At 34.4% G+C, this 11304-nt stretch overlaps 1 long non-coding RNA gene across 2 annotated transcripts; it reads left to right on the top strand.

The window, feature by feature from the left end:
• The first annotated feature begins 243 nt into the window (after window positions 1-243).
• LOC146436241 (uncharacterized) lies at window positions 244-10273 on the top strand. Of its 2 annotated transcripts, none has more exons than XR_014852895.1 (3): window positions 244-406; window positions 6775-6889; window positions 10154-10273. It is a non-coding gene; the product is annotated as an uncharacterized LOC146436241 (long non-coding RNA). The 2 variants fall into 2 exon arrangements; XR_014852894.1 differs by lacking the exon at window positions 244-406 and adding an exon at window positions 6479-6576.
• The last annotated feature ends 1031 nt before the right edge of the window (window positions 10274-11304 follow it).

The raw sequence follows: 11304 nt of genomic DNA, 5'->3' as shown, positions 1-11304 counted from the left end.
GAAAGGGTCTTTTTGCCATTATTACTGGCTGCTGGTATTTTAAGTAAAGATTCTGACTGATATTTCCCAGCTTAGAGACTCAAATTAAAGAGATTTGCTGACTGTTAGTTCCATTTCCACATCAGAGGGAGAAGCAGTGTGACATGCTCCGCATCACAGCAGAGCAGTTCTGGCCAAGTTCCAGCTGAACATGGGCTTAGATCTCAGTGGGTGGTGGCCATTACACATTTTGGGGAGGCTATTTAAAACTGGCATGTGAACTAGTTCTATCAGAGAGGAGAAAGTACAGGTAGTAAAGTCACCCTGAGACATCTACCCTCCTGCTGTGGGTTAACACAGAGAAATGAAGCTATAGCTGAAGCACAGAGCCATTCACAAGAGGGAAATAAACCAAAACAAATTGGAGGTAATTTGATGTTTTTAAAATCAGAACTATTGCACCAAGAATTCCTATGTAGTAGGATTTGTGAAGGGCTTCTGCTGTGACTAAGCATTTGCAAAGACAATAAGATTCATGTAGATTATGCCAGAAAGATTACTGCTACCCTTTAAACTGATTGAGGATATCAAGTCAGCATTTTGACAGGCAGTCCTGAAAATTATGATCATTTCTAGTTAAAAGGAAGTCTGGAATTCAAATTTGCCCTAGTTTTCTTGTTCATTAGAAAAATAATTTGACACAACTAGTAGCAGGTGGAATATTTTTTTAATAAAAAATTTCCTCAGTGTATAATGCCTAGAATCATAATCCAATACAGACCCTCTCTGCTATTTACAACAGGATACAGGGCCAGGAAGAGTACTGCTGCTTCACTGGTGGTAGTCAAAATCAAATGTTTCTTAATCCAGTTGCCATAGAACATTTCAAAAGACAAAAAACGCTATGGTGAAATCACAGAAACATAAAATGAGCTTTTTTCAACGTGTTGTAATGTTCATTAACATGTACTCCACATTTGTTTGAACAGTGAAGTCACTGTGAACAGTGTCTGCACAGTAAAAAAAGTAGCATTGTAAGAAAAAAGACTGATGATATATGATATTAACCATTAAGGGGACATATTCTGTCATAGTTTTAGTTTTACACAGTTCAACTAACAACAGCAACCTCATTTTCTTCTCAGTACATTATTACTTATAAATTGTACCCAAATTTGTCACAAAGACCTGCGCTAAAATGAAAACAAATATACTCTTCTATGTTAAAGGAATCCAAACTCAAGAACTGTAGGTGACAACTGCAACATTTACTGGTAGGAAGCATTACCTCAAAGTATTCGGGGATGATAAAAGCAGCTGTAGGGCAAATTGACTTAATAAGAGATTATTGGTGGGGATTCCAGTGAAAGAATGAAAAAATATAGAATATTACCAAAAAAATCAACAAAAATTCAGTAATATATAGATTCTGCAAAAGAAGAACCCAATGGAAAGGCACTTTTTTTAGTTGGAAAAGGTATATTTTTCTACAAAGGTAGCAGTACCAGATGACTCTATTGATGGTAGTAATAAGAAAAATGTAACAAAATAGGAATTTGACTTGATAGCAAATGGACTAAATGATACCATAACATTCCTCTAGTAACTAATAGCTAATCTGAACGTAAAGATATTGTAAAGAGTTCAATGCAAATGGAAGAACATTAATACAAATATAGACATGCATTTTTCTGCTGAAAATCTGAGCAAATGGTGTAAAAATTTAATGACTATCAATAAATACTTAAGCATAAACACATGGCCAGTTATGACAGAGCCCAGATTTAATTGCAGTCAACAGCACAATGCAAACTTGTGGTGTGCAGAGCCATCAGTTATGCCTAAACAGGATGGATTACTGCTTAAGTAGGCAATAGGAGCTAAACATCTCTTGGCCAGATGGTCCTCTCTGTGGAAATACAACGAAAAGTATGGAGAAGAAGGCCCCAAAAACTGAATTGGAGAGTACCATTCCTAAACTACAACAGTGTTAAAATACTTTGAAACTTGTGATGAAAAATGACTTAGTTTCTAGCTCAAGAGCGTAAGTGTAGGATCAACACTGCTGCACCTTGAGCTATTTGTGAAATCAGTGGTACAAATTATTTTATCTGTTTATGTGTAAGGAATAAATCTAATCCCTGTTAAAATGAGTTTCTTTTATCTGAGAGTAGAGCAAACAAATTTTCTCTGGGTCTGCAGGTAGTTATGTTTATGGGAGACTTTTTACAGTGCATTGAACTTCCTGCATAGAGAATCCATTATTTCCCTGTTAGTGATTGCACAGCTTTCTAGAAGGGGATAACTCTGCTATTTGCAAGTATTGAAACTGCAGGATTGAGACATTATTAATGTCTTATACCTGAAAATAATCATACTGTAAACTCCTTAGGTTTCATGATCTTTCAGTTTTGCTGTACTGTCAATATTGTAGTTCAGTTCAATGTCATCAAGACCATTTTCACACTGGTGAAACTACTGTAATTAAAGAAATGGTTACTACCTATGTAAGCAGCAGTAACCATGCTCTCAGTTAAGTCCCTCAGTTGTGCTATTGGAGTAAGGCTGAACATGCTCATAACCAAGAGAGGAGCTTAGTTTCCTGGATATTTAATCTTTAAAGAGTGAGACTTATGTGTCATGTCAGATGCAGTGATGGAATGTGGGCATTTCTTCCACATGGGGTAGATGACAGGAAAGAGCTGTCTAGGATGTACTTTATTATAGTTAGCATAATTCACGAGAGGGAATGCAATCAATTCTGTATTCTGCATCTATGGTAACTATATAGAAGATGCAAATCTTTAGTCTTTCTTTTCCCAGTTCCTTGTATCTATTATTTACCTATTAGAGGCTTTTCAGTGAAATAATCTTCCCACAACAATTATTTATAGTTTTGAAAATTTATTTGAAATTTGAGGTAGATTATTCTATTCTATTAATTAACGGTAATATCTCACTATGAAATGTTTTTCTAGCTGGTGCTATCAGAAGCTTTGCTGTGTTATTTTGAATTGGCAAAGGATTACAAATGGAATTTTTTCTTCTTTAACATGTAAGAAATAAAAGAGCAGAAAGACAAACACCATAGTTCAGAACACATGCCCCTTCCTCCTTCCCCCAGCTTTATGTGTTGAGCATGATGCCATATGGTCTGGAATATCCCTTTGATAAGCTGGGGTCAGCTGGCCTGGCTGTGTCTCATCCCAATCTCTCATGCACTCCCAGCCTCCTGGCTGGTGGAGTGAGAAGCAGAAAAGGCTTTGGCTCTGTGCAAGCCCTGCTTAGCAGTAACAAAAACATCTCCATATTAGCAGCACCATTTCCAACACTAATGGAAAACACAGCCCATGCTAGCTACTGTGAAGAAAATTAACTCTACCGCAGCCAAATGCAGCACAATGGGAAGTTATGAGTAGTTAATTATGTTATTCTTCTGAAGTTTTTTCAGTGGTTCATTGGAATATGATTAATTTCATAATTTTTAATATTTTGTCTATTTAAATGATATTGTCTTAGCAAAACATACTTAGTTGTGATTTTTTCTTTTCTTCTGCATGGATTTTTTTTTTTAAATTCCATGTACAACACTTGACATCTGATTGAATTCTCTTCAGGTTTCCTTCATTAAACACTGCATGAGTATTTTACATTAAACTTGTTAGTTGTCTCCTGCAATTAGTATTGGCTGTTTGTTCAATAGAATACTTTTGTGGTTATCAATGATTCCTACTGCTATCTTAATACTGATGTGCTGCAGATACTAATGGCAGACATCAATCACAGTTCTGGCTGAAAACTCTTCATTTAGTCTTAACAAAGAAAAAGTTAAATTCTCTCCTGTTTAATGACTGAAAAAACAAACTTCAATTAGAAAGCAGTATGTTAAATCTTTTGGTAGTAATGAATTAAATGATTCATTGATTAAAATTCAAGGGATAGGTTAGAATTTAGGTTTCCATTGTAGGTAAAGATGTTTTTAAGTAACAGTGAAACAAAAGAAAGTTCACATTGCAAGAGTGCAAAGTACAGATTAGGCTTCCATAAAAACAGAGAAAAGGCGAGTTCCCTTCAGGCAGGCTTCTTCTTGATACAAAAAAAGTTCAGAATAATGAAAAATTTTCTTAGTGTTTATTTATGTTTTGTTCATGAAAAACAAACTTTCTGTGCATTTTTAACCAATAAATTAGGCTATAGCCAAATATACATCTCACAAGTCCCCATCACTGTATCGTTCTGATGGAAGCAGATTAAAAAAAAAAGAAAAACCCTTGAGTACTAGCTAATTAATAGAGCTTGAAGAAGCTACCAAAATGTGGTTCAGTACATTGTCTGTTAGAAGAAATGTAAGAGCTCTGCAATATTGTCTGCTGGGAAACATCCCGAAGAAGAATGAAAGACACAAAATTGCAAATGACAGTAAGAAAGGTAATCAACTATAGTACTACAGTCTTAGAATATCAGACTTGTTTGTTCCTTGAATAAACTCTGAAAAACTGGTACACCAGTAAAGACATCAGGTATGTGAAAACAAAGTTTCAAAAACACTCAAAATGGATTAGAGAGACTCCAAAAATTTGCAGACTCAACAATTTCTGAGAAATGCAGCTATATGGTATTTTGGCTAATTATGGTGTGAGATTAAAACATTTGAATTTTGAAATATTTAGACCAAAGGCACTTTTTATCACTCTGTGACAAAGTATGATTGACTGGTCTTTATTGTATATGAAGGATGTTTTATGTAGCTAACACTTCATAAGGATTTCAACTGAAATTGATGTCTGAGCCCTAAGTGTGCTAGATGTGGAACACATAAACTATTCATGGATCATTAAACCCACCCAAACATACCAGTTATATTTTTGGATGCCAAAAGTACACTTTAAATATCTGAAAAATACCTGAACAGCACAAAAATTGGGATTTGTCTGCTTCATCCAGTGAGTCTAATAAAAGACAATATGACCTGCATTGCTAGTATCTTAATATTATTGTGTCTAAAAGAATGCCAATAGGATTAGCTAAACATATATACTGTCATTGTACCTCTCCTGTGAGGATGAAATGGCCAAATATTTATACATATGACATTTTCTTTACATCTTTGTGCTTTGCCCATTTTGAAAATTAAAATATAAACATTCTGGTAAAAAAATCTGTTCTCCCCATCATGCCACACAGTCAAAGCCTAAATCACTTTTGCTTTGTTTGATATGGTGCGTGAGTATATGTATGTATAAAATACATTAAAGGTCTTTGTTTTACTATATCATGAAATTAAAAACCATGCAGTCTCTGTAATTACATTGTCCTTTGCCGTCTCTTTAAAAAAGAAAAAGACTGTGTTCAAATCTTCCCCCTGTTTTATTTGCACCCTATTAACAACTGTTACTAGAGCTTTAATTATGCCCCTGTGATTGCAGAGATGCGGCTGACTTGTGTCATTTTCCTCCCAGGGGATGCTTTATAATTACCAGCATCCATCGTGGCTGCCTGTAAGCTGATGCTTTTTTATTACCAGTTCAATAATCACTGCATCCTTGTGAACATCTGCTCTACAAGCCATGCATCGGAGGTCCCAGTGCCTGTCACTCGATGCTCCCTTGCTGTGGCGACCCTTTTGCCCTCACCTTCAGTTTATATCTAATTTGCTTAGCAGAAGCTTCATCCAGATTGCCTCACAGGAACACAATTAATGCTACAGATTTGCAAACAAAGAAATTTTCCCCCTTTTTTTTCTTGTTTTGTCTTATTATCTTGATGTCATATCCTATAATTTGTATTCACAGCAGGGTGAATCAATATAAATCCAGGAAAAAATATAGTATTTTGTTAGTTATCTAGCTTTATAATGAAAAGTAGGTAAGTGATGAGGATTTTTTCTCCATGAACATCCATATAGTATTCTCAAATAAAAGATAAATATCAAGGCTTTCTGCATATTTTTTCCTACAACAAAAGTAGAAAACAAGGAAATGTTTTCTGTATAATAATTTAAATGTTTTCTAATTAAGAATTCTTCTACAGAACAATTAAAAAGGCAGGGAATCACTACTTATATAAACATATAACTGTTTACGTATGTTTAGATTTTTCTATGGAAGTACATATACTCCTAGTGAATGTCTTTTGGTGAAAGAAGGTTGTTGTTAGTTGCAGATATGGGTCATGTGGAGATGTCCAAAGTAGCTGGAAACACCATCACGTTCTCTAGCTGGCTCTGTAACTCATGTGATAAAGCCTTTAAGCCATGCAGATTTCTTCTAATATATATTTTTATATTGGCCTATCTTATCAGGCCTTCCATAGTCAGGGAAGGTACAACAGACCTTCAAATGAATTGTAGTGGAAAATGTATGGTACAAAATCTGTAATGTTAGTGTTTCTCTCTACATGATGCCATAACTCACATGTCTCTGATTAAAGATTTTCATCTAACCTAGCAAAATTCTTAGAGCAGTGAACACTGATATTATCTCTTAGAAAGAAGGATGCCAGAAAATCAGTAAGCGCAGCACATCTATTTTGAAAAGCAGTAAAGTACTAATTGGAAACACATACTTCTACTTAGTGGACATTTCTCTGTAGTTTCTGGTAATTTCAGCCTTGTTTCTTGTTAAATGTATCTATTTAGTATAACAGCATGGTCAATTGTTGTGAAACCTTATTTGGTATGTTTCTATAGAAATGTTCTAGATATGAATTTATTAGCCTTGTAATAAGCCTTCAAAGAGCTAACTACAATTCCAGTGAGCCAGTTCTAGTAAATACAGCTATAACTTCTGTGCCTAGGATGGGCCTGACCACAGGCTGGAAGAGAAAGCTTGGGAGACTATGACCATATTGCCATAATCCTGCATGGCAGTTTAGAGGGATTTGAAACTGAGAGCAAGTCAAGGAGACATTTGTATCTGCAGGAAAATACAACTTCATAATATCCATCCAAATCATGTGATATGTGCTCTGTCTACATATGTGTCAAACTTTTCTGCCAATTATTTTGTTTCAATTCTGCCAAGATTGGATCTGGATGAGGGAGGGAAATGTGAATTACGTGTCTGAATGTCTCCTATTTAAAAAACTTTAAAAATAGAAGAAAGGAATTGATGGGGTGTGGGGTATACTACATTTCACTCTACATACTTCATGGCCAATATGGTGTGCTTCACTAAAAATTAATAGTCAGGATATTGTAATGTACTCTAGTAGCAGAGGTCATAGAGAGCTCTAGTACAAAACAGAGATTATCCCATGCTCATCCATCTTCGTCCACTCTGAAGAGCACAAGGGAAGCAGAGTTCTGCTCTGTACCCAACACTTTCTGACTTTTTTCTCTATTTTATCTCTAGCAGGAGATCTAGAAGGGTGTTGTGTAACTACATCAAATATACAAAAATACATTTAAAAAAACCCCAAATCACACAAAAAGCCCCAAACAAAGACAAAACCTACTGTACTGAAAACATTGCTTATGCTCAGCAGTGGCACCCCAGGGATGGCACTTGCTTGTTCTGTGCCTGCCTGGAGGAACATGACTGAAATCTGAAATCAAGCAAGGACCCTGCCTTGCAAGGAGATCTAGAAAGCCCACCAAGGTATCATTAGACCACAGAGCTATTGCAGCATAACTCATGACCCTCCCCTGAGCACAAAGAGTGGCTCCAGGGCTGTAATTCACTCCTGGTGGGCATAACCCTGTGTCCCTTGCCAAGTCTGAAAATAGAGTCTTGCTAACGGGTCCTGCAGCTGCTCTGGCTGCCAGCTGCCGCTGGTGAGGTGTAAATCTGCCTTTGTCTCTACTAGGTGCTCTGTCTCCCTGTCTCTTCGTTATTATCCAAAGGGAAAGCCTTTTCTGTGACCCAAAAAAGACACTCAACACTCTTAAGCAGCGTCCTGGTCTTGTGTTGAGAGGCAAGCACAGGCTCAAAGCACCTCTCCTCTAAGTAGGATTGCACTGCTCAGCTGAAACTTTATTGCCTTTGGGTTAAACAAAGCAGAGAAAAAATTCTTTCATTAACTTATTTATTGAAAGACCTTGTCTGTATGACATTTAACACTTTTTATAGACTGTAAAGTACAGAGTTTAGTCAGCTAGTTATTCGACTTGAATGGTTTTTCATTCTGTGTTCTCCAGGATGAAACATTGCCCAGTTTCTTTGCTGTGTGTAGATGTCACTATCAGTACTTCTCTTGCAGGAAATGGGTTGTTTTTTAAATTTAATGCTCAGATCCATAAAGCTTTTCAAATTAGATGATTGTTCTTGCATAATCTTGGTTTTATACAGGATATGTTACATGACAAAACAGGATTTATCTTTCTAAAAGAGGTAATGTTTTTAAAAAGCTGATTTTTTTTTCCTTTGGCTTGATACTGTTAAGAACTTCAACAAATGCAGCTTTACAACCTTTTAATCTATCTTCCATTACTGAGATGTTTTTATTATGACTACAATTCATATACTTGAAAGCCACGTACATGAGGCCACTTTTCCAGAAGACATAAATACCATTGAAATCAGTTGCACATAAAGAAGTTACTATTTGGATAAATAAAATGACAACTTTAGAATCCTAAGAATAAACAAATGGTGATAAGTAATCTGTCTCAATTTGACTAACCACTATAATTTCAGAAAATCGTTTTAAAAATGATTACCAGATTTATTAATTCATCCTTCGCCACTAGAGCTAAGAAGTTGGAATATATTCAATACTAGAATCAAGTTTCACAGTTTGACAAGGAACTAGCAGATCTCAGAGAACCATGAGGTGTGACTGATCTCACAGTAATTGTTGTATAATGCTAGTCTTTAATAAGCAGAAGAATATAAGCTCTTATGTAATACCTCATTTCTATTACCAAATAGTGGATAACAAGAGAGAATTAATTTTGGTAACTTCCAAATACAGGTCAGTTCATTATAGTTAAAATGCTTTTATTCTCTAGTGGACTAAATATAATAAAACTGAGAAAATTCTGAGTTCTAGTTGCTACTGTGATATTTATTTTCTGTAGCTTTTCTTAGGCAAGCTACATATATATTTTTTATATTTAATTTTTTTTCTACCCATAGAAAAAATATATGGCTCAAAAACAATCACAGCTCTTGTTTCTGTGAGGTGCTGTGATAATTAGCAACAATTTGTTTAGTTTTTAGTAGAGTCATCCTAAAGTTCTTAGTGAATCATATTCCACTTATTAGATTCTATTGATCTTTAATTTTTTTAAGTAGTTTGGGGTAAGATAAACTGAACTGGTCTCAGAGAAATAATATTATGCATATAATTATTAGTAAAAACAGAATTAATAATGTAGAGTTAGATATTGGAAACACTGGTTTTGTGCACAGATTTTAACGTGGTAACACATTTATAATGTTTGTTCTTGTTTCTTCCAATTTGAATATATGTAAATTATTTGTATAGCAACTTCTTCAAACTTACAATGCAAGTGGGCCACACATATTTATAAAAGAGTTTATTGACTTGCATGAATAATTGTTTTAATAATTTATTAGAGATCTTTGAAGATGTGACTATTAAAGTTTTGTACAGGATATATGGCAGATGGGTGCTCTTTAGAGTATAAAATTTATTTGGAAACACTAACACTGTGATGCACATACACACACACAAATAAATGGAGAGAAAGCAGCATGGAGTATAAGGATAGCATATTTTATTATATTTATCTACAATACTACAGTTTGAAAACCACAGAGGTTGCCTGAGAAGACATCTTAATTTCATAAAAATAATCAATGGAAGTGATGCACTAGACATCATCGAAGACTCAAAAAACCTAACACTAAAATAAATAAATTTTCCATAGGATGATGAATAAAACATAATTAGCTACATAATAGAAAGTCAGAGTTAATTAACAAATATTAAATAATTATTTTAGCACTAATTAGATAGTGTGTTGAACAATGTGAGCAGTGATAGCTGCTAGCAAATAAAAAGGCTAAAAATTGGCAGAGAAAAATCACTACCACGATTTCACTGTAGACAATGTCATGGTAGAACACATGAAGAAATTACCGTAGGGAAAGAATGTTTAGTAAACAAAACAAACTGCCCAACTGGACTGTTTTTAAAATATTCTGTTCATTTTAGTCATATCTTTTTAATTAAATGCCCCAATGATACCTATATCCCTATCTTTTAGGTGAATACAGACAGATGGGCATTTTCCTGTACATTAATAGGTTCTACTGGGAAGAAAAACTACTAATTACAAGACAGTAGAGACGAGGTAGTACATTTCATGAACTCTGGAGAAAAAGAAGGAAATATATAAAGGAGGAAATATAAAAATGGAAGTTATATTACAAATAAATTGTGAAATAATAACTGAATTAAAGCCTAGGTACTTGTGAAGACATTTGGAGAATTTTATTTTTTAAAAATGTTATTTCATTTTCAACTGTATTTGAAAATTTCTGATATCATGAGAAAAACTTGATCATCTAGTACAATGTTTAATATACACATGATACATTTTTTTTCATAAAGACAGTATATTGAGTGAGCTTGAAACAGAAAGATATCTAAATTGCATACAGATGGGGACAGATTTCCAATTTATTGAAGGTAATAATTATCTGTCTACTGACTGAGATGTGCTTTTGATCAGGTCTTTTGATACTCTTCGCTTTCTTGTATTAGTGCATGTAACTATTGGCTGCTATCATTACTTATATATACCAAAGATCCTTAAAGAAGTCTCCCTTTAGATTAATTATTTCTCTCTGTAATACATGGAGACAAATCCTAAAAGTTTTTTTAACCTAGAGCGGTGTAATGTCAATCTTTTTCCAAAAGTGCTGTACAAACACAGTTATGACAAGTCCTTATGATACTTGAATAAGCACTAAGATGTCTCCTCTCTGCAAAACAAGCTAATACATACAACATTTCACAGGAAATAAGCAAAAAACCCCAAATTTGTAACTGTAATTTGTAATTTTTCCTCAAAGGGAAACATCAATTTTGGAAAAGTAATCCTTTTCCCATTTTTATGCTGAAGAGAAATTTTTCTCCTCTACAAAGACTCATCTGATTTTAAGTGAAAATTACTCCCCTTTGTCAGAAAATAGATCTCATTCAAACTATACAGATATCTTTATTTCTGAAAAACATTGGAAAGGGTTGTAATCTGAAGTAGGGATATCCTAGACTATATTTTCATTAACTGAATTATTCATCCATTTTACAGAGCATCCTACATGACTTTTCTTTTTTCTTCATCAGAAAACCGCCTCTTCTTGCTCAATGATTATTCAAATGTTACTTAGATTTTATGCAATGCTTTGCTTC

The sequence above is a fragment of the Lichenostomus cassidix genome, chromosome 5 (assembly GCF_008360975.1).
Source record: "Lichenostomus cassidix isolate B80296 chromosome 5, HeHo_3.0, whole genome shotgun sequence".
NCBI classification, from domain to species: domain Eukaryota; kingdom Metazoa; phylum Chordata; class Aves; order Passeriformes; family Meliphagidae; genus Lichenostomus; species Lichenostomus cassidix.
Note: the sequence above shows the minus strand (reverse complement) of the source record. Positions and strands in the feature narration are given on the sequence as shown.